Source organism: Armigeres subalbatus, unplaced genomic scaffold (assembly GCF_024139115.2).
Source record: "Armigeres subalbatus isolate Guangzhou_Male unplaced genomic scaffold, GZ_Asu_2 Contig146, whole genome shotgun sequence".
In the NCBI taxonomy this organism is placed as follows: domain Eukaryota; kingdom Metazoa; phylum Arthropoda; class Insecta; order Diptera; family Culicidae; genus Armigeres; species Armigeres subalbatus.
The window spans coordinates 197,878-224,201 of NW_026942243.1; the positions used below are offsets into that span (position 1 = coordinate 197,878).

At 38.6% G+C, this 26,324-nt stretch overlaps 1 pseudogene; it reads left to right on the top strand.

Annotated features, from left to right (window-relative positions):
- LOC134202839 (protein phosphatase 1B-like) lies at nt 1–25,946 on the top strand (annotated as a pseudogene).
- Nucleotides 25,947–26,324: the final 378 nt, after the last annotated feature.

Consider the following 26,324-nt stretch of genomic DNA (forward strand, 5'->3'; position numbering starts at 1 on the left):
ATGATTCCCGATACCACCTTCGCCCCGATCCCTGGCCACTGCGGCATTAGGGGAAATACCGAAGCCGATGCCCTGGCCAGTGTCGGACAAGAGGGTCTATTTTACACCCGCTCCGTCCCGCTGGCTGACGTTAAGAAATGGACGAAGAACGTCGTCGGCCAGGACTGGGCACGTACTTAGAGCATTAGCAGAGGACAGAGGAAAGTCAAAGGACCATCGGCTCCTGGAATGATCCAGCTACTCAAAAAGAACAACAGTTGATATCAAGGCTCCGGACCGGCCACACAAGGGTCTCCCACAACTTCGATGGAGGGGTGATCTCTTCGAATGCCCCTTACTGAAGGCGAACGGGCATTTTTCGTCTCCTACCTCCCCCACCGCCCAGTGATCTTCTTCTTTCGATGCAGCCTGGGGGAGGGGGCGTACAGATCGTTTCCATAGAAGAAAAATTCTTTTGAATTAAATCTCAACTCTCTGTATCTAAACTGTCTCTGTCCACGATTTCCCTTTCTTCCATACTCTCAGTAGGGGAAGGTGGGGAGACTTCCCGAGCAAAGCTTGAGAGCAAAATGATAACTCGTTTTGAAGTTGTGAAATCGCCGAATATGATTACTCAATTTGATATTTTTTTGGTCGTTTTAACGGTTTAAAATAACAAAACGTATGGCAGAAAAATCTTACTGTGACATCAAATCGAAAACTATTCCTGCTATCGATGAGAGCAAATCGAAAAATATATTTGATATTGATTTCGATAACAAAATAAGTACAAAGTTTGATGTCAGATCATTCAATTTAGAAATCTATAGCAAAATAAGATCAAAATATGTAATCAATCATGATGATTCGTATTTGAAAACAAATTATGATTTCAATTTGATGTCAAAATCAAAATGTGTTTTCTATATGCTCTCATTATGTTTTCAGACTTTGCTCGGGTTGATCCCCGGGGAGATTTGATGACTATATCGAGAACTAAAGTAGTTTTGTTCTAGCGTATTTTTTGGTATAGAGTATATTTAGACAAATGACCTTTATATGGTGAGTTATTTCTTGGATTAACACCCTTATTTATTCTGCAGGGCGGTTTCTATGTTTTGTTTTGACCTTCCTAAAGATTTTTTTATCGGCCACGCAAAATTTGAACAACTTTTCATACTTATGATCAAATGCATTCGTTTTTTCACAGCACAAAGCCATAGATATACTTAATGAAATGATCTATACTGATGAAAACGTCAACATTCCATCAAAGTTTTAGGATATTTGAAATTGAAGTTATTGGCTCAATATGGGGACACTTGATCCTCCATTAGTCACCCATACAAAAATTTGGCGAAAAAATTCAAAAAATATAAATCTGTTCTCAGGCTTCTAATTTTTTGTAGATTTGATAGATTTGATGAAGGGTTGGCAGGAAAAAATATTTATTGTATAGATATCAGAGAAATGGGATCAAGTCTCCCCAAATTTTAGAATTGCATGTGCTGTTGATTTCAATAACAAAAATCGTTCATGTATACGCACAGCAATTCGATTATTCCGCGTATTTTAAAAATATTAAATAAATCTGAGGGCACCTTTCTAATTTTATCAAAGCAAGTTTTTGGAGAGGGATGAATTTCCTCCCAATATTTTAACAGTCGATTTTTTACGGCACTCCAAAAAATCGATTGTGTATCAATAACAACAACAATTTAAGGACTGTCATACATCAGTAAAGTTAAATACTATATTTCTTAGAGAGTCTGGGTGGAAATCGCTTATGTCTATTTATTTTTGGCTGTGATACATCGGAAATCAGAAAAGGGGATCAAGTCTCCCCAGTCTCTCCTATAGTTTTATTGTCAAACTTGGTTCCTGAACACACATTCTAAATTGGCGAAATAGTATTGCAAGTTCTGGAAGAATATTAGGGACGTATTTTTCTCGGATCCAGTGAAACCCTCTCGATAGCAGCTAGATTTGGGACAGCTTCAAGGCTGTAATCTAATTTTCAATACAATGAAATTTATAATATCACATTCAACTTACATTTAAAGTATCATTAAGTTACAATTAATGGCGATGCCCTTGGTTGGCACACTAGGGCGGCCACTTCAGCCTACCCTCCCCCTTAAATACGTTGGTTCTACTGCAACTGGCGGTACACAGGCAGAAAAAGTTGTTGAAATTCACACGAAAGTAATGCACATAAAAGGAATGCTAAAAAGAGCGTAATTTTAAACGATATTTTCGCTTGGATGTATGCAGTTTGTATTGCATTATGGATTTGGAAGGATTTGCTGTTGTAATTCGTAAAAAAAAACGACAAAAATATATTTTTCCCCATTGGTATTAATAATTACTAATCTTCTTGTCGTGATTAGCGTGAACAAATGCTTTACCTTTCTTGCATATTTGGTTTTTGGATTTTTTTTTTACTAAATTGCGTTTTTACCAAGGTCTTGGAAACAAAAGTGCAAAAAAAAAGTTCATCGATAATGGGTTTTCCGACTAGGATTCTTTACTAAAAAATATAACTTACCTTGTTTAGATTTGTTTTACGTTAATCTTAATTTAAAAAAAAATTTGAGTTATTTTTTTTTTGCCGAAATTGCACTTGCAAGGCAGTGGCAAATATATTGCTACCAATGTTGGCCCGTTTCTAAAGCAGTGGCAACTATATTGCCATTAATTTTTCAATGTTTCTGAATTGTTCAATGTAATGTACCATAAGACGAGTTTAGTACTATTCCATTCCATTATATTCCACCACGTTTTGCAATTTTTACAGATACATATATAGGATTGGAACGACATACTAGAGTGCACTGATGTTGACGAAATGACTGTACGGTTCTGCGGCGTCATTACTCATTGGCTGGAGTCGAATGTGCCACGCAGGAGACGTCGTTTGAAGCCTCCTTGGAGTACCCCGTTGCTTCGCCGGCTGAAAAAAGAGAGAAATTCCGCTCAACGCATATTAAGGAAGTGGAAAACGGGAGAAAATAAAGTAAATTTCAAGCGCGCAAGTGCAGCTTTCTGTAGGCTGAATGCTTATTTGTACAAGTCACATGTAACAAAAGTTCAGATGAATTTACGACGAAATCCTCGGAGCTTTTGGAGTTTCGTAAACAGTAAAAGGAAAACTTCAACCATTCCGGCTAACGTGTATCTCAATGAGAAGGAAGCCATGAGCAATGCAGAGGCAAGTGAACTATTCGCGGAACACTTCGCGTCAGTTTTCGATGACGATGAAGCAAGTGATAGTGAAGCTGAGTATGCAGCCGGTGATGTACCTTTAGACATCATTAGTTTAACAACATTTGAAGTCACAGAGGATATGGTCGTCGCAGCATCAAGAAAACTAAAGAGTTCTGTATCTCCTGGACCCGATGGCATTCCCGCTATTCTATTTTGCAAATGTGCTGTAGCCTTAGCCAAACCTCTTGCGGCAATTTTCACCCGATCCTTTCATCAAGGTAAATTTCCCGCCATTTGAAGCATTCCTACATGTTTCCAGTGTTCAAAGCTGAGATCGCCGGGATGTGAAGAATTACCGAGGCATTACAAGCTTATCTGCGGCATCGAAACTGTTCGAAATTATCCTACACCAGGTCATCTTCAGCAACACGAAAAATTATATTTCGACAGATCAACATGGCTTCATTCCTGGAAGGTCTGTTGTGACAAACTTGCTGGACTTCACCAGTACGTGCGTTACAGCGATGGAAATGAATAAACAAGTCGACGTCATCTACACCGACCTTAAAGCTGCCTTTGACAAGATTGACCACAATATTTTGCTTTTCAAACTGTTCAAGCTAGGTGCATCAGTAGAGCTTAAGTCGTGGCTGCATTCATATCTGAAAAATAGGAAGCTACGTGTGAAACTAGACAACTGTATCTCAAAACCTTTCATCAACTAATCAGGCGTGCCACAGGGAAGTAATTTGGGCCCACTGCTATTCACGCTGTTCTTCAATGATGTTGCTCAACGATATGGAACTAAATGCAAACTCGTATATGCAGATGATTTTAAACTCTACGTTACGGTTCAAACAATTGACGACTGTTGCCGTCTCCAAAGATTTCTGGACCTATTTGTTGAATGGTGTAATCGCTATAAGCTGACAATCAGTGTGCCAAAATGTATGGTAATGACGTTTCATCGCATAAAACAGCCATTCATCTTCAACTACGTCATTAACGGTGTTACGCTGCACAGAGTCGAAAAAGTCAATGATCTCGGTGTTCTTTTGGACCCAAAACTGGATTTTCGGCTTCACTACACATCCATAATCTCAAAGGCCAATCGCCAACTAGGATCTATTACCAAGATAGCGCGTGATTTCACAGATCCTCACTGTCTGAAATCACTCTATTGCTCTCTAGTCAGACCTATACTCGAAAACGCATCAGTTGTATGGTGCCCCTATGAAGTTACCTGGATTCTTCGACTTGAAAGAGTGCAAAAAGATTTGTTCGGCTAGCTTTACGCAATCTTCCGTGGAATGATCCAGATAATTTACCCCATATACGAGTAAATGCTTGTTGCTGGATTTGGACACGTTGGAGCACAGGAGGAAAATTCAGCAGGCTACATTCGTCGCGAAGCTCTTGAACGGCGAAGTGGATTGCCCGGAATTGTTATCAAAATTGAATTTCCGAGTTCCTCAGCGATCGTTAAGGAATTCCTCTCTTCTGCAACCAAGGTATCATCGTACCGCCTATGGATATCACGAACCTCTCTCTGCCATGATTAGAGTGTTTTCGGTAGTGGAAGCAGATTACGAATTTGAAGATTCGTCCAAAAGTTTCGTAACAAAATCCGTAGAAGAAAATTTTGACAGTATGTTTGTATTTTAATTGTTCTTATTTTTCACTAGTCGTTAAAATGTGTTATTGTCGTTTTTACCACTTAAGTTTATTCATGTAGACAATTGTCGGATGAATTATAATAAATAATAATAATAATAATAATAATAATAATAATAATATTTCGTCCTGGACTGTAACGCCGTTTTCAATGTTTATAGGGCATCTTCATTATTTATATTACGCTAGTTACCTAATTTTAATCTTATTCAACTACCGTCGTCGGGGGTGACAATGGGTCAAATGGGAGTGAGAATGGGTTACTGTTTTAACTACATAGAATGTTCGTAGAATAGCTTCAATAGGACATGAAAACTGAATTATAAGATACATTTTTGAATATTTTTGCCATCTGACCTTCAGACCTCGGTGAGGGCGCTGACCCATTCTCACCCTAAGACCCATTGTCCCGACCCGACGACCGTACTTTATTTATCTATACACTCAATTACCTTGAGGAAACTTTCTAAGATCCTTATTCAAAAAACAATTCAAGCTGAATAAGCAAGTTTTTACCTGAAGAAAACGAATTTTAGTTTGTATAAGCGCTTTTCCGGCTCCAATTTTCCTCCAATTTTTTCTTCCATTGTCTATTTATTGTTTTTACTTTGAGGGGTAGGCACTCAAATTTCCACTGCTTCCTCTGCCAATTATATATTTGGAATACCAACTGGAAACTCCGGTAGGTAATCCGATGAACTTTATTTCAAATTGCATGGAAATTTTTGGGAAATTTCAAATGAACTTCGAAGAATTTCCATGTTATTCCTATAGGCAGGTGAATTAAGGCGTCATTAGGTCTGGAGCCGAGATCTGGTCCCACATTTACAGCTTTCATTTTTATATGCTTAATTCGTGACCTAAAGATCTATTTAGAGATTAATACCGGTTAGAGTTCGCCCACGGTTCTGCTTCAGTGAAACGACAAAAAGATGACCAACAGCAGTGCCAAGAAAAGTCACTCGCTAACCGTAAATCTTCAGGTGATAATTTATTCATAATCTGATTCACTCGTTGCCACTCTACTTCCGCCAGCAGCTGAAAAGCTTTACAACGCGCCAAAATTTCCGGAAAAAGGAAATGCGCTAACACCATGTAAAACCATCTCCCCCGAACGGGGCGCAGGAAATCTATGTGAGGGGAGCCGTGTTTTCTTTATTGCAGGGTTGTTCTTCCCTCGACAGATTGCTACCACCACCGGCACTATGTTGGGCTCTCATTCTGTATGGTTATGAATATGAGTTTGAATTCGGCTAGGATTTGCCGTCTGTTGGAATATGGCCTACAGATAATGGGAGGGCGAAATGAGAAAAGCCACCCTTGAAAAGGGACAGTTTTGCACAATCAAATCTCATAGGAGTGGAGCGACCAAACAACCAACAGCGTGCCACTTTCAGTGAGTTCTGGTTATAGTTTCTCAAACTTTAAAGTCACATTCCTGTTATAATATTTTTTGGATTTTATATTATTCAATTAGACATCTTCTATATTTGCACCCGAAATGCTTTACCTATTCGTGTTTTTTTACCAACTTTATTTGAACTTGTTTAGATTAATATTATACTTTAAATTACTATTATCAGAATTTGGCTTATATAATCTATTTTCAGACAAGCCAACTTGTGTCATTTTCTTACATGTTTTGCACAAAACTTGTTTAGAAATGTTGAGAATAATATCAAGTGATGTGCTTTGAAACATAATTGAGAACTAACCGTTTGTTATATGTTTGTAGATATAGGAATTCGCAAAAAGGCACTTCCTAAATAGCTGCAAGCGAATAACTAAATTAAACAATAGTCACACTCTGGACGGGGTATCGCCATGGGTTCTGCCGTCTACTTGGAAAACGGTTCAGGATAGAGGTTGAAAAATAACGAAAACTCTAAGCAAATTTTCCAACTCTCGATTCGTCTCGTCTTTCGAGCATAGCAGTTGATGGCTGGTTGGCCAGCCGCTTTCTTCGGGGAGTATAACGAACCAACAATCGGTTCACAGTAGAAAGATTTCGGACATTGTAGAACAAAGTTTGGTCAAATGAGGGTGCCTTTGCTGTATTGTTTATTTAACCGATTAAAATTATGCCACATAAACAGGGACTGTCGACGATGCCAGTGACTGGCTGAATTTGTGGAAGTTGACTTGCTGTTATTATGAAGAAAACAAATGCAATCCTTATACATTGTCGGCATTGTTTTACAGGGGAATGGGATTCGCATTTGGTTTGATTCGATGTTTGTTCATTGTACCTACTTCTTTCACATTTTTAGATTCGATTTTTATTTTATGTACCTCGTTTCGATGGATTAATGTCAATTATAAATAAATATTAGCTTCATCAGTTGCTTCGTCCGTCGTGGTTCACGTTTCACAACAACGAAGGTGTGAAAGTACAGACGATGTCTATTATTTTATTCTACGCTGGATTGGTTTGGATAGAATGTTCTTTTTTGGCTGTACTTTGTCAATTCTCTGTCGAATGGCATTAGATCAGAGTTTCCCCCACATAAACGAGAACGGTTCGAGCAACGCGTTTATGATAAAACGCTGTAAAGTCCTTTCTGCTATTGCTATCTTTCTCTGGAATTAAATCTCTGGCATCGATCACTATTGCTTTTTGGTCAGTTTCATTGGCGGGAAATATTGTTTGATAAATATGTGTAGGGAAGGTGAGGAGTAATCAAAGCTTCTTTTAAAGGAAGTTTTCTTGCATAATCAACTTAACTGATTAAGCGTATTTTTTTTAGAATAGAACCTCTACACCAACGGTTCTCAACCTTTTTCGTGTATGGTTTCCAGAGCTTCTGATGATGTCGATTGTTTTCGTAGTACTTCGTAATATGTACGATGTACGGTGATTTATTTGGCATTTCAGTCTGGTTTTTGAATGAAAAACAAATATATGTTTTTTTCTTGCTTTGGAAAGAAATCATATAGGTAGTTGTTTTCATTCTAAAACCAGATTGAAATGCTTTGTTATGATTAAATCATTTAACTTTATGATTAATGATTATGAATGAATTATTTTTTGATAATAATTAACGATCATGAATCATGATTAATGAATAAAACGTTTGGAGTATGAATAATGATTACCAAGCATGATTAAATATTGACACAATATGTGGATGATTAATTATTAACAATCGATATTAATTATGATTAATGATTATGAATAACCAAATTGAATGATTTGCATAGTTATCAATAATCAAGTAATCTTTCTCCTATATAGCCTATAGGCTACCAAATTGGGTTATAAAAAAGTATAAAAGCGCATTTTCTTCTGCTTCATTGGCATTACATCCCCCACTAGGACATTGCCACCTCGCAGTTCATTAAACACTCCCACAGTTTAAGGCTCTTTTATAAATTACGCAACGCTAATTTAATGATTTTGGACTCCCACCCTCCCCCTCGTAACACTTTTTGTATGTTAGGTTTATTTTTTTTAAATGGATCGTAACGCTTGGCGTGACCCCTTCCCTTCCCCTACAGCGTTACGAAATTTGTGAAAGGCCCCCAACTGCGAGGTTTCTAAGCCAAGTTACCATTTTTGCATTCGTATATATCATGAGGGTAACACGATGATACTTTTATGTCCAGGGAAGTCAAGACAATTTCCAACCCGAAAATTTACTACACCGGACCGGGATTCGAACCCAGCCACCCTCAGCATGGTCTTGCTTGGTAGCCGCGCATCATACCACACGGCTAATATTAAAGACACACTATAGTGGTGCAACTTGTACCATGGTACGAATACCACCAGTGTGTCATTAGTATATAGAGGGCCGTTATATCTAGACCAACATTTGTAAAAGGCGTAACAATCAAATTTCATTCCTTCTGATTATTTATCTACATATATCTAGACCAACGTTAGAAAAGGGCGTAACAGCCAAAATTTGGAGTTTCTTTGATTCAAGACCAATAACGATGCCGGCCAAGTCCCAACAGTCAATTAGGAGGGGAGGAAAATTAGTTCGACACTCATTGCTACAAGAGACCGAAGAATCCTCTGCATCTCCATGAGCGCACTGGAAAGGAATAGTAGTACGTTAGTTGAGGAGGAAATTATATTGAGAATCGTTTTGGTAAGCTACTAATCATTTTTTTTTTGAACGACGCCATATTCATGATGATAAAAAAACGGAAAAGCAACGCGTGTCTTCCGTATTTTCCCGGAGACTAATTCGAAATCTTAACTACTTCGCGACGACTAAAACACGCACTACACAACGTTGCATGATGGCTACTGCAAACCATTGAAGATCGTGCTTGTTTCGACAGGAGCAAAGCGCAATACATGCACATTGACATAAGCCACCGAACACCAGATAGATAATTTACCATTTTCGCGACACTAAAAAATGCCATGTACCCACTTGCTCGATTGCTACTGCAAACTATTCATGCGAACTATCTGCTTACTGAGCAGAAACACGACAGAACAAGGACGAAGAAAGAAATAAAAAAGGAGAAAGAAGAAGGAGATGGAATAAAGAAGACGAAATGAGAAAGAAGAAGGAAGGGTAAAGAAAGAAGAAAGAAGGATGAAGAAGTAAGAAGAAAAATGAAGGAAGAAATAAGAATGAAGAAGAAAGGAGGGAGAAAGGAAAAAGGAAGAAGGAATAAGACAGAAAAAAGAAGAAATATAGAAGAAGGAAGAAGCAAAAAGGGAGAAGGAAGAAGGGATAAGGCGAAGGAAGAACTTCTTATTTTTCACTTTTTGCTTCTTTCTGCTCATTCGGCCTAATGACCTTCGCCCTTTTCAAATATTGGTCTAGATATGCATATGATTGTGATTAGGGATTAATTAATAAAAGATCCGCAAATCGTCCTCCACCTGATCGATCCACCTTGCCCGATGTGCTTCTTGTTCCCGCCGGATCGTTGTCGAGAACTATTTGCACCGGATTACTGTCCGACATTCTGGCTACGTGCCCAGCCCACCGCAGTCGTTGACAGGCAGTTCCGAATATTACGAAACTTTTATTGTATTTCATCATTTTAGAATTGTTTAGAAATTTAATGGAAAAGCCTCAGCAATACTGTAAATGTTTCTTTAAAAACTTCCGATCCCCATAATTTCTGAGCATCTCGATCATCGTGTAGTACCTAGATAAGATCAAGTCATAAGCTATCGGTAACTCCTTTGAAAAACCTTTAGAAATGGACCAAGGAATTTCTTTGGAAATTCCTCTAGGAATTGTTTCAAAAATTCAACAATGGACAGTTTTTACATCCTATAGGAATGAAACTCCTTTGAACATTTCTACAAGAAATCCTTCAGAAATACCTCCAGGGATTCTTTCGGTAAACTTTCCAGAAGCTAGTTTGGAAACGAATCCAGTAATTCTTTCGAAAGTTCTTATAAAAATTACTTTGAAAAATCCTTCCTAAGTGGACCAACATCGCAGGCCATATTACTTAAATTCGTTTATTTTTTATTTTTGTATGTTACATTATTTTCATGTTTTCATAGCATTTTTTATACAAGCTTCAAACTGCTTGTGCTTAGTCAAATTATATCCGAATTAGCTAAAAATTTAGGACGATTATTAAAATAGAAAATGCCATCGTTTAAGCATAGGGGAGCAAAAAAGTCAAAATTTGAATCACTCTAAATTGACCATTGACCATCTGATTTAGAGTCAGACCTGTTGCCAACTACTCTACGGACCCCCATAAGTAGGGAGTTTCGAACCGAACCGTCTTTTGAACGCCACGTGCGCGCAGCGGTCAAATAACGCAGGTGAACATCGGCGCGGCAACGCTGCGTTACTGCTTTTTCCCGAAGCACACCTGCTAAATGCACACAGCGTAGAAAAGGCGATACGTGGGCATCGAGCCTAAGGTCCGATGTCCACGTAGCGGTTTTTTAAGCTGTGTGCACGCCGCAAGGTACCCAGCATCAAATGGAGTAATACACACGTATACGTGTGCACAACGACATTTGATGCTGGGTATCTTGCGTGGACGCGGCTTGCACGCAGCTTGAAAAAACGCTACGTGGGCATCGGCCCTAAGTGTTAAGCGAAGATGGAGAATTGTTATTTAGTGTTTTCTTAGTAGTTCCACAGTTATTTATTGAAAGCTTTCTATGCATACCGATTGTATGAAGTGAATATGCATCTTCTGTGACAAGTGATAAAAATGATACACTATGTCTAGAGAGCCAAGAATGTTTCCCACCGGAAAACATCCTTGACCGGATTATAGTTAAAAGTTTCATTGATGCTGGGTGCCGTTCTAAAATATTTGTGTGCATAAAAAATCTGTTTCCGAGTAGAAGGTATATTTACGGGATCATTTAAATTCCTATGCACACTGCACACACCATAGAATACGTGTCGATGTCGCACCGCCTAAATGACGATGTCAATCAGTATTTATCGACATCGTTGTCTCACGTGCGCGCCAGCTGGTATTCAATCCTGATTCCGGTTGACTAGATTTTCACTCATCAATCCACATCACATGACATGGATACCTATACAGTTTTGGTGCCAGTTCCGAATACCCGCTTTAAAACAGACATGTCGGTGTCAATCAGGCTATTCTTTCCATAGGGATATGCATTTGTTAGTAATCTCCAACTTTCATACTAAGTATAAACTCTTGAGGACGTCCCAACAAACATTGGAAACTGACACAAGGCTTATTCCGCTAAAAATTGGTTTCTTCAGCTTACAAACTAGCTTATTCAGCTTAAATTGTTTGCTGGGGTCAGGCTTGGAATTTACTCGCACAATGAGCTCAATGAGCAAAAAAAAATTCATCAAAAATGAGCAACAAAACATCACGGACATGATCAAAACATAGAAAAAAGATGCTCTTCGTTGTGGGAAAAATGAGGAGCGGCTCTCTTTGAGAGAAACCGTTTGTCTCAATGTGTCTCTTTGAGGAGCATCATTTTTGTTGTTCTTTCCAACTGAACGTACAGAGCACACTTCTGTCATACCATCGCTACCAGCACAACAGCCTCGCACATTCGTACCTTTATGAGACCAGCATGAGAATAGGAACCGTGTATAGCATCCATGAACGGGTACACGTAAAAAAATAACCTTATATGTTATGGCAAAAAACCATTCGAAAATACTTATACTCTTCATTATGCCACCTAATGAATGATCCCATATCAAAAAGCTAATAACATTCATATGTTAATGAAAAGTATAAGTTTCCTTATGTATGTGACTAATGCGATGTATAAGTTTTTTCTTATACATGTCATTAAGCGCCTGCTTTGGCAAAAAAGTATTAGAAATATTAATAATAAACAACATTAAATTTTTTTACGTGTAGAAAAGAACACCATTCTATGTTTACATTAATTATTTACTGCTTCTAAGCAACAGGCAGCTTTATGTAGCCATTTCTGCATTTATCTGGTTAGCAATTACAATTTGAAATGCAAAGAGATTATTGACGAAATTATCTTATACCCACTAGGAAAACCTGCCCGATCTCGCTCGGGTTTTATTTGTGATATGTCAATCATTTAGTTGATTGATGCGTCGCACTCTAGATCGATTTCAGTTCGAGCTTGATGGCTTTCTTATGAAACCGTTGCATTTGGACAACTTCTCAACTTTCCCCGGCAAATTGAACAACTATTAGTATGTACAAACACAGCTGATCCCAAGACGATTCGATTAGTGAGAAAATCTTGCAATCAGTCCATCCGTTCGTTCTCAAACTCGCAAACTCATTTTAATATAAAGACTAGTCGAACCTGCCCGATCTTGCTCGGGTTGTTTTTATTTCAACCTAACTGTCAACCGATTAGTTGATTGAGGCGTCGCCCTCTAGATCGATTTCCGTTCAAGCTTATAGATTTCTTCAGAACTCACAATAACGTACTATTTTTACATTTGTTCAACTTTGCCAGCAAAATGCTCTATCTTTTCATACATATAAACACAGCTGACCTCAATCGTATCGATTAGTAAGGAAATCTTGCAAATCGGTCCATCCGTTCATGAGTTGCCTCAAAGGAAATACAAACTCATTTTTATATAGATAGATGAAGATGATGATGATGATTAAAAAAGATGAAAAGGTAAGAGCCAGGGAGCGATTCCTTGATCTTAGTGGCATAAAGGCACCAAGACCTTCTTTAAAATATTGTGTAAACGCGTTAAAACGCGTGAGACCCAAAATCCGCATAAAAAGGAAGCCTCATATCAAACCGCATGAAAAGCGACTTCAGTGTATACCGTTTTGACCAATTAATACAATATTTGTTCGACTGCTTCAATTTCGAATGAAAATTAGTAAGTTCTTCCAATGTCTTCAACGTGTAAAAACTAAATGGAACAGTCCTAAACACGCATTATGACAGTGATTGAATTGTTTACTTTTTACTAAGCAAACACGATAAATACAATAACTTACTGGCTACCGTTGATTAGCCAACTAATTATCATAAATTTATTCGCCACCACCAATTCCATCCGTCGGAAAGAGGCTCAAAGATATTCAATGAGCAACTTTTTCCTCACCTCATTGAGTCAAACCATTTAGTTATCATTGAGAAATGAATATATTTCGGAGCTACCCGAAAAAGAGAGAAACGCAAAAGTGCAAAAGAGACGAGCAAAGATTCGTGTGTCGAGAGCAGTGAGCATTTTTTTTCTTCTCCTGATTCGCTCTGAGGAGCATTCCATCCCTGGCTGGGGTGTCTACGGATTTTGTGTTATAATAATAATATGCCCTCGAGAAAAACCTAAGGTAAAACCTCTATAACATGGTTTAAATCTCACTCCTTTGGGTAAATACCCTCCTAGATTATGATAACAAAATTACCAAAATATAAAACAATTTTTTACATTCGAGGCTGAAGGAGACCTCACTATTGATATTAAATTAAGGCTCAAGGGCACTTGCAAAAGATCATACTAATGAGCTAGGGAATCTGAAAAAAAAGGATGGATTTTCCACACAAACTTCTGGTGAAACATTAAAGTTGATTATGGAAACCCATTTTCCTGGATCGATTATGTGTGTAGACCCAACAACAAGTGGTTCGTTTGAAAGTCAAAGATGTTCAGCAAGAACAACTAAAATGTCTGATGATGCGAAAAATGTTGCACAAGCCTTGGCTGACGATATCTTTACGAAAGCCAGGGTAGAGAATGCAGTGAGATCTTTTGAGCCTTATAAATCTGCCGGACCGGACGGAATAATTCCAGCAATGCTTCAAAACGGAGAATCAGTGCTGATTCCGCCGTTAATTGAGATTTTCAAGGCAAGTCTAAGACTCAATTATATTCCATCTTCATGGAGGAAAGTAAAAGTTATTTTCATACCAAAAGTAGGAAAGCGAGATAAAGACGCATCCTAAATCATTCAGGCCCATTAGTCTTTCATCAATTCTGTTGAAAACTATGGAAAAGGTGTTGAGTGATTATATCAACTCAAATTACATGATTAAACAACCACTGTCTAAGTTCCAGTTTGTTTACCAGTCCGGTAAGTCAACAATTACGGCACTTCATACAGTGGTATCTAAGGTGGAAAAAGCGCTTTCGGTAAAAGAAATAGCACTTTGTTCTTTCTTGGACATTGAAGGAGCTTTCGATAACGCTTCTTATTCGTCAATGGATCGTGCCATGAAAAAGAAACGACACGAACATTATCAAATGGATTCAAACCATGCTTACAAAAAAAAATCTCTTCAGAGCTGGGAAGTTCGTCTCTTACAGTATGGGCAACAAAAGGTTGCCCTCAAGGAGGGGTCCTCTCACCACTAATGTGGTCCTTAGTTGTAGACGATCTTCTAGGAAGCTTAGAAGAAAAAGGTTTCGAGGTTGTAGGCTTTGCTGACGATATTGTCATCATAGTGAGGGGGAAATTCGACAATATCATTTCTGAAAGAATGCAATGGGCTCTAAATTTTACCCAATCGTGGTGTATTCAGGAAGGCCTTAGCATTAATCCGTCAAAAATTGTAATTGTACCATTCACTAGGAAAAGGAAACTTGATCTAAGAGCAAGGATGTTATCGATCATTTAGTAATCTGCGTTCGATCATTTAGTAGTTCGTCAATAACTCATTCCACCGGCCTAATTTCAAAATGTGTTGTATGGTGGACTTTTAGTGCGAAGGTTTTTCTACAACTCTCCTTAACAGGTCGATGTTCGAATTCCACTATTAAAGGAGTTACGGTGCTAGTTTATATACTTATACTAAGTGATAACAAAATATGCAATCATTTAGTCTAAGTTACTGCTACTAGCGATATAGCTCCGTTATTAGTGAAATTCAAACAACGAACTGTTAGGCAGAGTTGTAGAAAAACCTTTGCACTAGATGTACACCATACAACACATTTTGAAATTTAGCCTCTGGAATGAGTTATGGACAAACTACTAAATGATCGAAGGCAGATTACTAAATGATCGATAACATCCTTAAAAGCTCTAAAGCTTGGAGGACTAGAAATTCAGCTTAGTGAACAGGTCAAATACCTGGGAGTCATTCTGGATTCTAAACTAAACTGGAATGCTCATATTGAGTGTGCGATCGGAAAGGCAACTAGTGCCTTCTGGATATGCTCTAAAACATTTGGAAGAAAATGGGGCTTAAGACCAAAAATGATAAAGTGGATTAATACTTCCATTATTCGTCCATAACTGACATATGGTGCTCTTGTATGGTGGCCAAAAACAAAAGTGGCTACTGCACAGAAGAAGCTGACAAAACTGCAAAGGTTAGTGTCCATTGCTATAACGGGAGCGATGCGTAGCACTCCTTCAAAATCGTTAGATGCAATTCTAAATCTGCTACCATTGTATGAATTCGTGCAGTTAGAAGCGGAAAAGAATATGCAAAAACGATTGAAGTTATTCAAGTCAGGCGATTTAGTGGGCCACTTGAGTATCTCACAAAATTTTCAATATGGGCCAGTGATGAATATGAGTGGAGACTGGATGAAACCTGTGGAGAACTATGACATTCCTTATAACATACGTGAGCCATCACGTATGGACTGGGAAGTCGGAGGTCCCACTGTTCGGGACGGTTCCATAAAATTCTACACAGATGGCTCAAAAATAGGAACAAAAACGGGAGCAGGAATCTTCGGCCCTGGGATATCGATCTCAGTGGCAATGGGAAACTATCCAACTGTGTTCCAAGCGGAGATTTTTGCTCTAATGAAATATGCTAATATCTGTGTAGAGAAGAAATATAGATATGCAAATATTTGTATCTTCACAGATAGTCAAGCGGCACTCAAAGCAATGAGTAGCTTTAAATGAACATCAAAACTTGTCTGGGACTGCATTCTTTCATTGCGAAAAGTGTGCCAAGAGAACTCCGTAAATCTGTACTGGGTTCCAGGACACTGTGGCATTGAAGGTAATGAAAAGGCAGACGAGCTTGCAAAACGAGGTTCAAACACACAGTTTATTGGCCCAGAACCTTTCTGCGGTATATCATACTGTAATATAAAAATGGAATTGAAATCCTGGGAAGCACAAAGGTTGATGACCAACTGGTTGGTTGCCGAAAAGTGTGCTCAATCAAAGAGATTTATAATTCCCAATGTTAAAGTAACCGAAAAGCTCTTGGAGCTCAGCAAGAGAGCTCTTTGCACCTTCACTGGCCTAATAACCGGACACTGCCCGAGCAGATATCACTTGAAAAATATTGGCCAGATTCAGAATGATATCTGTCGTTTCTGTAACATGGAACGTGAAACCTCGGAACATCTGATTTGCAGTTGCGATGCATTGTACAAGGGTAGATCTAAATTTCTAAATAGTGGCTTTATGCAACCAGGAGATATTTGGACTGCAAATCCTGGAAAGGTAGTGGGTTTTATTAACTCAATTATACCGGACTGGGAAAAGACGCGTCTTAGGTTGTTTACTTGACAAATGGTGATCAACCTACAAGATGCGAATACATAGTTAAGAGTAATCAGGGGTATACCACAAAAGTTCAACTCAATGGACGCAGTGGTTCTACGCCCCAACAAAAAAAAAAGGCTCAAATTACCGTCATCCAGTCATTGACGAGAAAGACAGCCACGTGCTAGTACCACCCCCAGTAATAAAACCACCCACCGAGTAGAAAAAGCAGTCTCCAGCTGGATGGGGGAAGTATTTTTGTTTCAAAACTACATCATCCAATAGCGAAGACATTATTATATCCGTTTGGTTGTATTTCGCTTTAGTTTAAAAAAAAACTGCCTTTCCAAGCACTTTACGTCCCCTCCCCACGGACTCTGCGAGTTAGGGGGCATGTGTAGGACGTTTAGGGTTATGGCATTCTGGGCGCGTGTTAACGGACCTTGTCTTGGATATCGTAATATTGTGAAGACGAGGGCTGGGAGCCTGACATTCATTTCTCTTAGTAGAGCTGAGTGTCACGGACTCGAAACGGCGAGTGGGATAATGGTTAGGCTGCCTTCCGTACCCTAGAATCGTGGCGGCCCTTGTAGCACGCTGTCCAATTCTGCCACCAAGCTTTGCCTGCTGGGTGGGAATATGATCAGATGCCCTTTGTTAGACGCGTTGGACGCTATCATTCATTTCAATTATTTAGTTTACATCTAAACAGATAACACTGAATCAACAATTTGACGCCACAATACACGGATCGAGACTGCATCTCTCCATCCTCGAATGCGCCCCACGCTCGCCATGTCGTTTTGCACCTGGTCTGCCCACCTTTCTCGTTGTGCTCCACGCCGTTTAGTACCTGCCGGAAGCGAATACCATCTTTGCAGGGTTGCTGTCCGGCATTTTTGCAACATGTCCTGCCCATCATACCCTTCCGGCTTTAGCTACATTTTGGATACTGGGTTTGCCGTAGAGCTGGGCGAGCTCGTGGTTCATTCTTCGCCGCCACACACCGTCTTCTTGCACACCGCCAAAAATGGTCCTAAGCATCCGTCTCTCGAATACACCGAGTGCTTGCAAGCCCTCCTCGAGCAACGCTATCAACTCAGTGGTAAAGACCGCTGAGATAGCGATCCAACGAAAAAGGCGAGGTATTCGATATTGCGAGTTAGTGACACTAGATGTTAAGAACGCATTCAACAGTGCGAGCTGGGATGCCATCGCGCTATCGTAACACCTGTTTACCCTCCGTATGGGCCTGCACCGGTTTTTGGAAAGCCATTTCCAGAACCGAGTACTATTATACGAGACCGATGCCGGTCAGAAAAGCGTTCCTATTACTTACGTTCACGCAAGGTACCCAGCATCAAATGGAGTAATGCACACGTAAACGTGTACACGACTACACTTGATGCTGGGTACCTTGCGTGGACGCGACGTGCACGCAGCTTGAAAAAAAATGCTACGTGGGCATCGGCCCTAAAGCTCCCTCCTGGTGTCAAGATCTTCGGCTTCGCCGCTGGTGTAACCTTGAAGGTCTACGGGGAGTCAATTCCTGAGGTTAAACTGACCGCAGGACCGCAGCTCCACATAAGGTGGTTATCGTCAACAACCGCAAGCCGGTTTAACATGCAGTGGTTCTGGTAAGTTGTGATCGCATCAAAGCGAGTTTGAAGCTCTTGAGGTCATAATAGACGACGTGACCTTCGACAGCCATGTCGACCTGGGTGGTGCGGATAAAACTGATGCTTGTCTCGAAGCCAAACTCATTAAGCCGGAGCCAAACATTGCAGATTGTGGTTATGTTCGTTTCAAATCTTATATTGAGAAGTATTGTGAAAATAAAAAAAATGTTTATGTTTTGTTGTTTGGTAACAACCATTTATTTCCCATTATATTTCGAGCGGCGAATAGACCAATGCAAACTCTAACTTAACCTCACTTATTTTGACAGTTCACAGAGCTTGTTTACAAGGTGTTAGAAGAAAATCGATTAAAGGAAAATTAATATTCATATTTTTAGTTAATTTGTGATCCGAATATTTTAGTGTTATTCTTTGCATTCAGCATGGAATCTATCGCAAAGGACATCTCAGGCGAAAAACTGACGAAACAATTTTATCGGAAGCTGAGCCGAGGCTAAGTCCCGAGAAAAAACTCGAACTGTCAACCCTACCATGCACGGTCTATTAGAGGAAAGCAATTAAAAGCACTTGTTACGAAAATGTACGAAATCCAACAGCTGGTTGAAGCGTGAATGCAACAAACCATAATAAAGTTATGTAGAGTCTCGCGCATTTGTGCCCTCGTGCAAAGTAGCCATAAGTACACGCTTATAGCACTTTATAGGATTGATTTCAAAATATCGTGTCAGATGTACAGATGTCGAATATGCGTGTGCTGCATTACGACGATGATGTCCAACAGTTCCAGGTGTGCGCAATAGACGTCCCGGGCGTCCTGGGCGAGGTTTGGGGTAACCAGTTACTTGCGGAAACTGGAGACTGGAGACGTATCGCTTGATGTGTCTCAGAGTGATATCGCCTACCGATGTATTGGTATTCACGACCTTTCATTTTAAAATATATATTTTAATTTTTAATTATATAATTAACTAAATTCAAATTTTCTTCCAATTGACTCGAGAACTTCTTCAGCGTGCTTTCGTTGCAAAATTAGTCTCAAGAATGATCATAATGTTTCCTCTTCTCACGTGGTGCTTTATGCCAAAGACCTCTACTTCGATTGAAATTCGAAACTCTGATTCAAATGTGCTATAATAAATGTAAGGTTTATAGTGGTTTGTGCTCCGCTATAAATTATAACTCGGTGAATAAATATAATTGCAGTCGCTTGGTGGGGAGACGGGAGACCCATAAAAGTTCACTTCCATCCCATCAGAATAATTCTTGTGTACATGCCTGCTTTGAGTTTGATAATATTATGGTCTTTGGTGATTTTAACGTAAACTATGTCTAAGGGAAGACTCGGATACAGGTGTAAAATGAAAATTTCAATTTCACGAAATCATGTAAGATTTGTAACATAAAGGCCCTTTATCTTTCAATGAATTTAAAAGATTTATACATCAATCAATTCGCAAACTCTCCACCATTGCCAGTACTTGTATTCAACCTTTCGATTATCAACGCTAAACTATTGAAAATTTTAGTTCTTTCATGTATCATGAATCCCCTATACAGTGTGTTCCAATCGTTATTTTACTTTAGGGTATTATCAATTATTGAACTGGAGTGTATGAAGGGTGCTCCAGATGGTTCCTTCTCTTCTATATACACACTTAAACGACATATTTTTTCTCGTGAAATAAATTGACGAACATGACCGTAAAAGCTTATTTTAACTGATATCTCGTAAATAAGTATGACGTTTTTACAAATTACTGAAACTCGGTAGTCAAATTTGCAGTTGATCGGTAATTCGTATTTTCCTGAGTTTCAGTAAATCCATCTGTCATACGTAACTCCTTGCGTACTCTGTCAGTGTTGTAAAAAACGTGACAAAGCAAAAAATAAATAAAAGGAATTTAATTTTTCATCTTTTGGTAAGCATTTAATCTAATTATTAATCAATTTTCAACATAGAAAGTAATTATACTTATTTCCGTATTAATTTCAGCTTCAGATGTATGCTGCAGACACGCAAGATCGATGGAATTTTATGCCCGCGCAAGAGGCCGAATGAAACAATTCTATCGATGGAAAATCTGAAACGGAAAAGGACCGTGAGCAGCACCCCGCTTCCCGTCGTCAACGTTACGGAAATATTAGAACAGGACTCAGTGATAAGCCGTTCAGACTGCCGCTTCCGTCGCCGTCTATAAATTTCTAACTATGCACAAAAAAAGTTTGTAAGCGACGAGGTGCAGATATTAAAAACGTGAATAGGATGTGCTGCCCAACTGATTCTGTTCTGATTCTATGGAATCGCGGAGCAATTAGATGCTCTTAGATCGAAAATGTTGGCAGAGAAATTTGTTTCTTATTCGTTACCATTTCTTAAGTTTTATGGCAATATCAAGAATAAATAACAAAATACGATCCAAAATATATTCTACTTTCACATTGATTGACGCTTTAAACATTTGTTTTGACTTATTTGAAAATACAAAAATGAATTTTCACTGAATTTCGGAAACCACTTTACCGATCAACTCGGCAATGACACGAACGGTTCGGTAAATTTGACAGCTGGGTTGAGACGAACATTTTACGACCAATCGGTAGTTTGAACTTTCAGAGATTACGAGATATCAGTGTTGGATTCTCGGCAATTTATTTTCGGCCTCGGTGAAAAATTAAGTGTGTACACGCTAACTTGAAACAACCCAGTTTTCGATGTTAGCAGTGTCAAAATCTGGTATGTCAACAAAATGGATCTGAGTCAGACGAACCCGAAATCGTAACTGGGGACTTAAACATTTTCGGATACAGCAAATGGCGTCGACTGGCGTCGAAGTCTTATGCTCGTATAAAATGTCGGTTTTGCACTGAATGCAACAAGAAACAGGTAAGAATAGAAATTTATCATGGAGATGTTTGGCACTGCCGGCAAATGAAATGGGTGGGAAAACTGTTTTTTAAATTTTTACATAAACATTATTTCTGCAGCGAAGAGAGCTGGGTACCGTTACCCAGATTTTTTCGCTTGTACGGTAACCAGATTTGAGTCAAGTACCCTTACCAGATTATAGTAACCACGGTTTTGCGAATCTTCACTTTGACATAATTTTGGGTAGATCCAGGTTATGGTAGAGGGATTGATTGGTTCAGCGTACTATATTTGGTTTTACGTAGTTTACGTTCGTTTTGGTTTTACGTATAAGTCGTGTCTTGTATACAACCCCAATTTTTTTTCCAAAAAGCGGAAGTGTCGTGCTCTTGACAAAAACAATAAAATTATTGTTTTGTGAAAAAGATATTTTCTTATTGTTACGGTAACTAACAACAAAACGTTTTAATTGTAAAAGCTAAATAAAATGGATTTTGGTTCATATTGTAATGTATTTTTATTGTTAAACTTACAATTTAGAACTTTTTCAAATAGGCGTAACTGTGTTTGACCTTGAAATTTGAAATGGCTAATACTCTCTCAATTCAGCATATTTTCTCAGCTAACGTACATACCAGATAGATCGGAATCATTCTTCCTGTGAGGCATAAGTTCACAAAACAGATTAATTAATGAGCACAGTTGCCGTTCCAAAAATCAAGCTCAGAATCATGTACGCCCATTTGAAAAAAGTTCCTAGAATTTATTTTTAGTGTAGTTTGTTTTCTTCTTTATTGTAACAAAAATGTTTTTATGGTACTTTATATTCGGGAATTTATATACGCGATAATAAATGCGATGTTAAAAAATAATATCTATTATGTATTTATTATTTATTATAATATAAATTATTATATATTATATTATATATGTATTTATTATTTATATTATGTATTTATTATTTATATTATCTATATATTTGTGCGTAGTGTGAACATGGTATAAATATATTCAAACTGTTTTTCTTGCAACACTGCGCCACGAATGCTTGAAGGGATGTCAGACATACAGACATGTCTGTATTTATACAGACATTTGGTCTTGCATACAGACATCATACAGATTACAGATATTATACAGACTTTTGATTAAAGTACAGACTTTACAGACATTCAGTTTTGTTCCTGTTGGACTTCCAATTAAACTATTTTGGGTTTTCAAAAAATCGTTAGGGGCTTGTACGAAATTCTATAAGGTTACTAAGAATTTTGAATTCCTTTGTTCAAACAGAATCTTTTAGATTTTCAATCGGAAAGATTCGATTCCTTTCGAAACCTAAAAGATTGCATTTAGAAGTCCAAAATTAATCCATTCAAAGCCGTTCAAAAGCACAAAAATGCCAAAGGGGCCCAAAAGACATCAGATCGCTGGGTTTTCGTTCAGAATTATGTCAACTTCCGGACGTTATCCTTCTGAGTTCACTAACGGAACTATTCGATTTTCTGAACGAAATTCTTTTGGATTTTGAGAAATCACTTGGCTTGTAGCAATACATAGACAAACAGACATAACACATTGAACATTCACTCATCAAATTCATCGTCGTTCACACATTAACGACATCTGTTGTTTTCAGTAAGTTGGGCAAATCACGAACCAGATGGCGGTAGTGAGCAAACGTCAAACTCGAGCAAATCCGATGTCGCGCCAAGTGATCGATTGGCACTAATTATTATTTAAATTAACCAGTAAATCAGTGGACGATGAGAATTTCACAAGTGTTAGTCTGTTTGTCTGTGCAATACCTTTGGACTTTCAAACGGAATTCATGGGATTCTAACAAATCATTCTGAATTCCGAACGGAATACTTTAGGTCTTCCGAACGGAATCTTTTGACGAAATACTTTTGGTCTTCCGAACGGAATCTTTTGGACTTTCGATTGTAACGTTTTGGGCTTCTGAACGGAAGCTTTTCTTCTTCTGACAAGAGATTCTGATTAGAATACTTATATATTTCCTACCGAAGTCTTAACAGGATTTGGTTAGAAGCGAAAGGAAAGAGCCGGAAAGGAAACCAAAACTTCAGAAAACAAAACACGGTTTGTAAACCCAAAAAGGCCTTTTCTGAGCTTTCAAACGAAATTCGGGGTTCTGGACGAAATTATTTTGGGCTTCCTAAACAGAATTCTTTTGGATTTCCGCACGAAACCTTGTTGGGCCTCTGAACGAAATTATTTTGGACTTTACCTTCAATCGGATTCAAACTTTCGAAAGGAATACTTTTGGAATTCCGAGTGAAGCGATTTGAGCTTCTGAAGCATTTTTTCTTTGTTTCTGTAAAAGGATATCCTTTTGGGAAGGAAGCGTAGCCTTAAAAGACTACGTTCGGAAGCCAAAACGATTTTGTTCAAAAGCACAAAAAGTTCCGTTCGAAACCCAAAGAACGGATTTATTCCTTCTGTGCCTCTCGTCCAAGCTGACCTCTTTGTACTTCCCAACAGATTTTCAGTTAAAAGTTGCGTAAATATTATAAATTTATGCTAATGCACTTTTTGGACATTATTCAGAGTTTTGTAGTGGAATATTTCATCTAGCATAATACAAGATAGTATTATCCCATTTATTTCCACCACTTGATTGTAAATAGACCTTTCCGTCCGACCAAACACCTATGTTTTGTATTTTCCCTAAACGTCCTTGGTTTAGATAACATTGCGCCTAAAATAAGCTGTTTTTATCAAACGGTTATTTTCTACAATTTAAAAAAAATAACATCGTCTGTTTTAAGGTGAATATTCCTGCGACGATGGTGATCCTAAAAGTAATTGTATTTTGGCAACACTGTGCAGTGGTGAGAACATCCAAAATTACTTTTTCCTGGCAACTCTGTATCATGTTTATTTACAATTAAAATGTCAAAACTTAACACCGATGAGAGGATTTTCACGCGAAGTGCTGTGGTGCTCGAGGTGGTGCCGTGGTGCTATTAATAATAAGCTTCCTGATCCCGTGGTTCAAAACCAGTGAAAAAGAAAATTGCATCGTCGTCGTTGCTGTTTTATGGTCGTGGTCATTGTTTTCGTAATTTCAACAATTCATCAGTAGTTAGTGAAATGGGAAGATAAAGTTTGTACAGGAGAACCAGGAGTCTGAAACACAACAAGTTGAGTTTTCTTCTGGTTCTCCTGCGTTACATACTGCTGCCGCGCAACATGTGTATAAAGGAAATAGAAAGGATTCGCTTCCAACCACAGTGGAATACGCTTAGATTTGCTGATTCATCGATATCGAGAAGTAATTTTTGCGAAGGTGAATTCGTACTGCGTACTCCGCGATCGTCTGATTCAATGGTATGCTGTGTGAATTCCGAAGAGCAAGGTTTTATATAACTTACAATCTGCGAGATGGGTGCATTCCTGAATCCTGGAGAAACCGATGACGGCCAAACACAAGAAGTATAGCGAAGGCAAAAACTTGGTTTCAGTGTAGTATCGCTGAGGTGGCGCCGTGAAATTTGATGCACACTACACCAAAACCTGATTTGATTGTATTCGAATTATTTTGATAGACAGACTTGCGGCAAAGACAAAGTGGACGATCATTGTGCAAAATCTGCTTCAGTCGATCGTTCGAATACAGGAATTAAGATATAACAATACGGAAGTATTCCTGGTATTCACTCTGGATTCCTCAAATTAGATGAATCCATGCGAGGCATAACGAGGTGGCATAGGGTGTGGATGAATCTTGCACCACGGCAGTATGTGCGTTCATTTCCATCCAAAACGTCTATATGACATATATATATACAGGAAATTGTGAAGCCTCTGTAATCCTTAATTGTTCACCGATAATCTCAACCCAGGTTTACAAACCGAAACTTCCTTCCAGGTGAAAAGAAGCGAATCCAGAATGCTGGATGATCCGTCATGATCCAAAGGGTAAACGGAGCGTCATAATTACCGTGAGATTCAATGATTACGATTGTAAAAGTCAAGGATTTAGGCCAGTGCGCACAGCTGGTATCCCACGAGCTTGAAATTTTCTGCCAAACTCAAGATCCAACGAATGAGTTTCTGGTTTGCCTGCAATGGTATGTGAAATGTGATGAGCAATGTCTACATCTGCCAGTTGTGCATAGTCGAATGCAGATCACTGATAGCTTGGAAGACATCGCCAACCAGGTCTTAATACGTATTTACACAAAAGTAATCGCGACAATATAAGCATAATTATCATTGCATTCCTTGGTGCTCCAATGACCAACAAAGACGCTATCGGAAAAAAAAGAAAAGTTGGAAGCGGCACTACAAGAAGATGGTGAGAAGATAATCGAAAGGCGAAATGAAACGAAACGTAGAGTACAGTTTACTGTTGGAGCGATTGAGCAAGGAACACATCGCTCGATGCTGAGTTTTCATTTGTGTTTTGAAGGAGCTGTACCCGAAACTGGCGGACACTTGAGGCAGTGGAGGTTTCTGGACATCGCGCTCGGCTACCGTAGCTCTGTGGCCCTGAAGAATGCGACTTCGTCCAATTCTAATCAACAGCAGACAGTCAAAACACTCTAAATAGGATTTCATCCAGTTGCAGGGTCATAACTTTATATTTCACGCCCAACTCTTGTTTCTCAACGAACCTTCCAATTTAGCTAGTGAGCAGAGCTATTAAAAACACGAAAATTTCAACATTTTGTCGGCCTTGTCCATTCTAAAACTACCTTATATACATGATCTTTGCTCATGTTTTTTGAAAAAGCTGATAGTTTTGTTCATTAAATAATTTTCAAAACAAATATCTGGTTAACGATCGAAATTTTATACCATGGCCTGTTTTAAAATGTATTTCAAACATTAGTTTACATAACAACCTGTAACAAATGTTAACAAAACGAGGTTTTAAATAAACATGACTGTCACACTGACTTCATATAATACGTCTCGATTTGAGGTGAACCAGTTAGGGCTAAAATACTCACTAAATTAATGATTTCGTGTGTTACTTCTACGTGAAGTTAAACGATTTAATGATATGGAAATGCTAATTCATCTTCCAAATCTGGACGTACATGACGCCTCTAATGCTATCA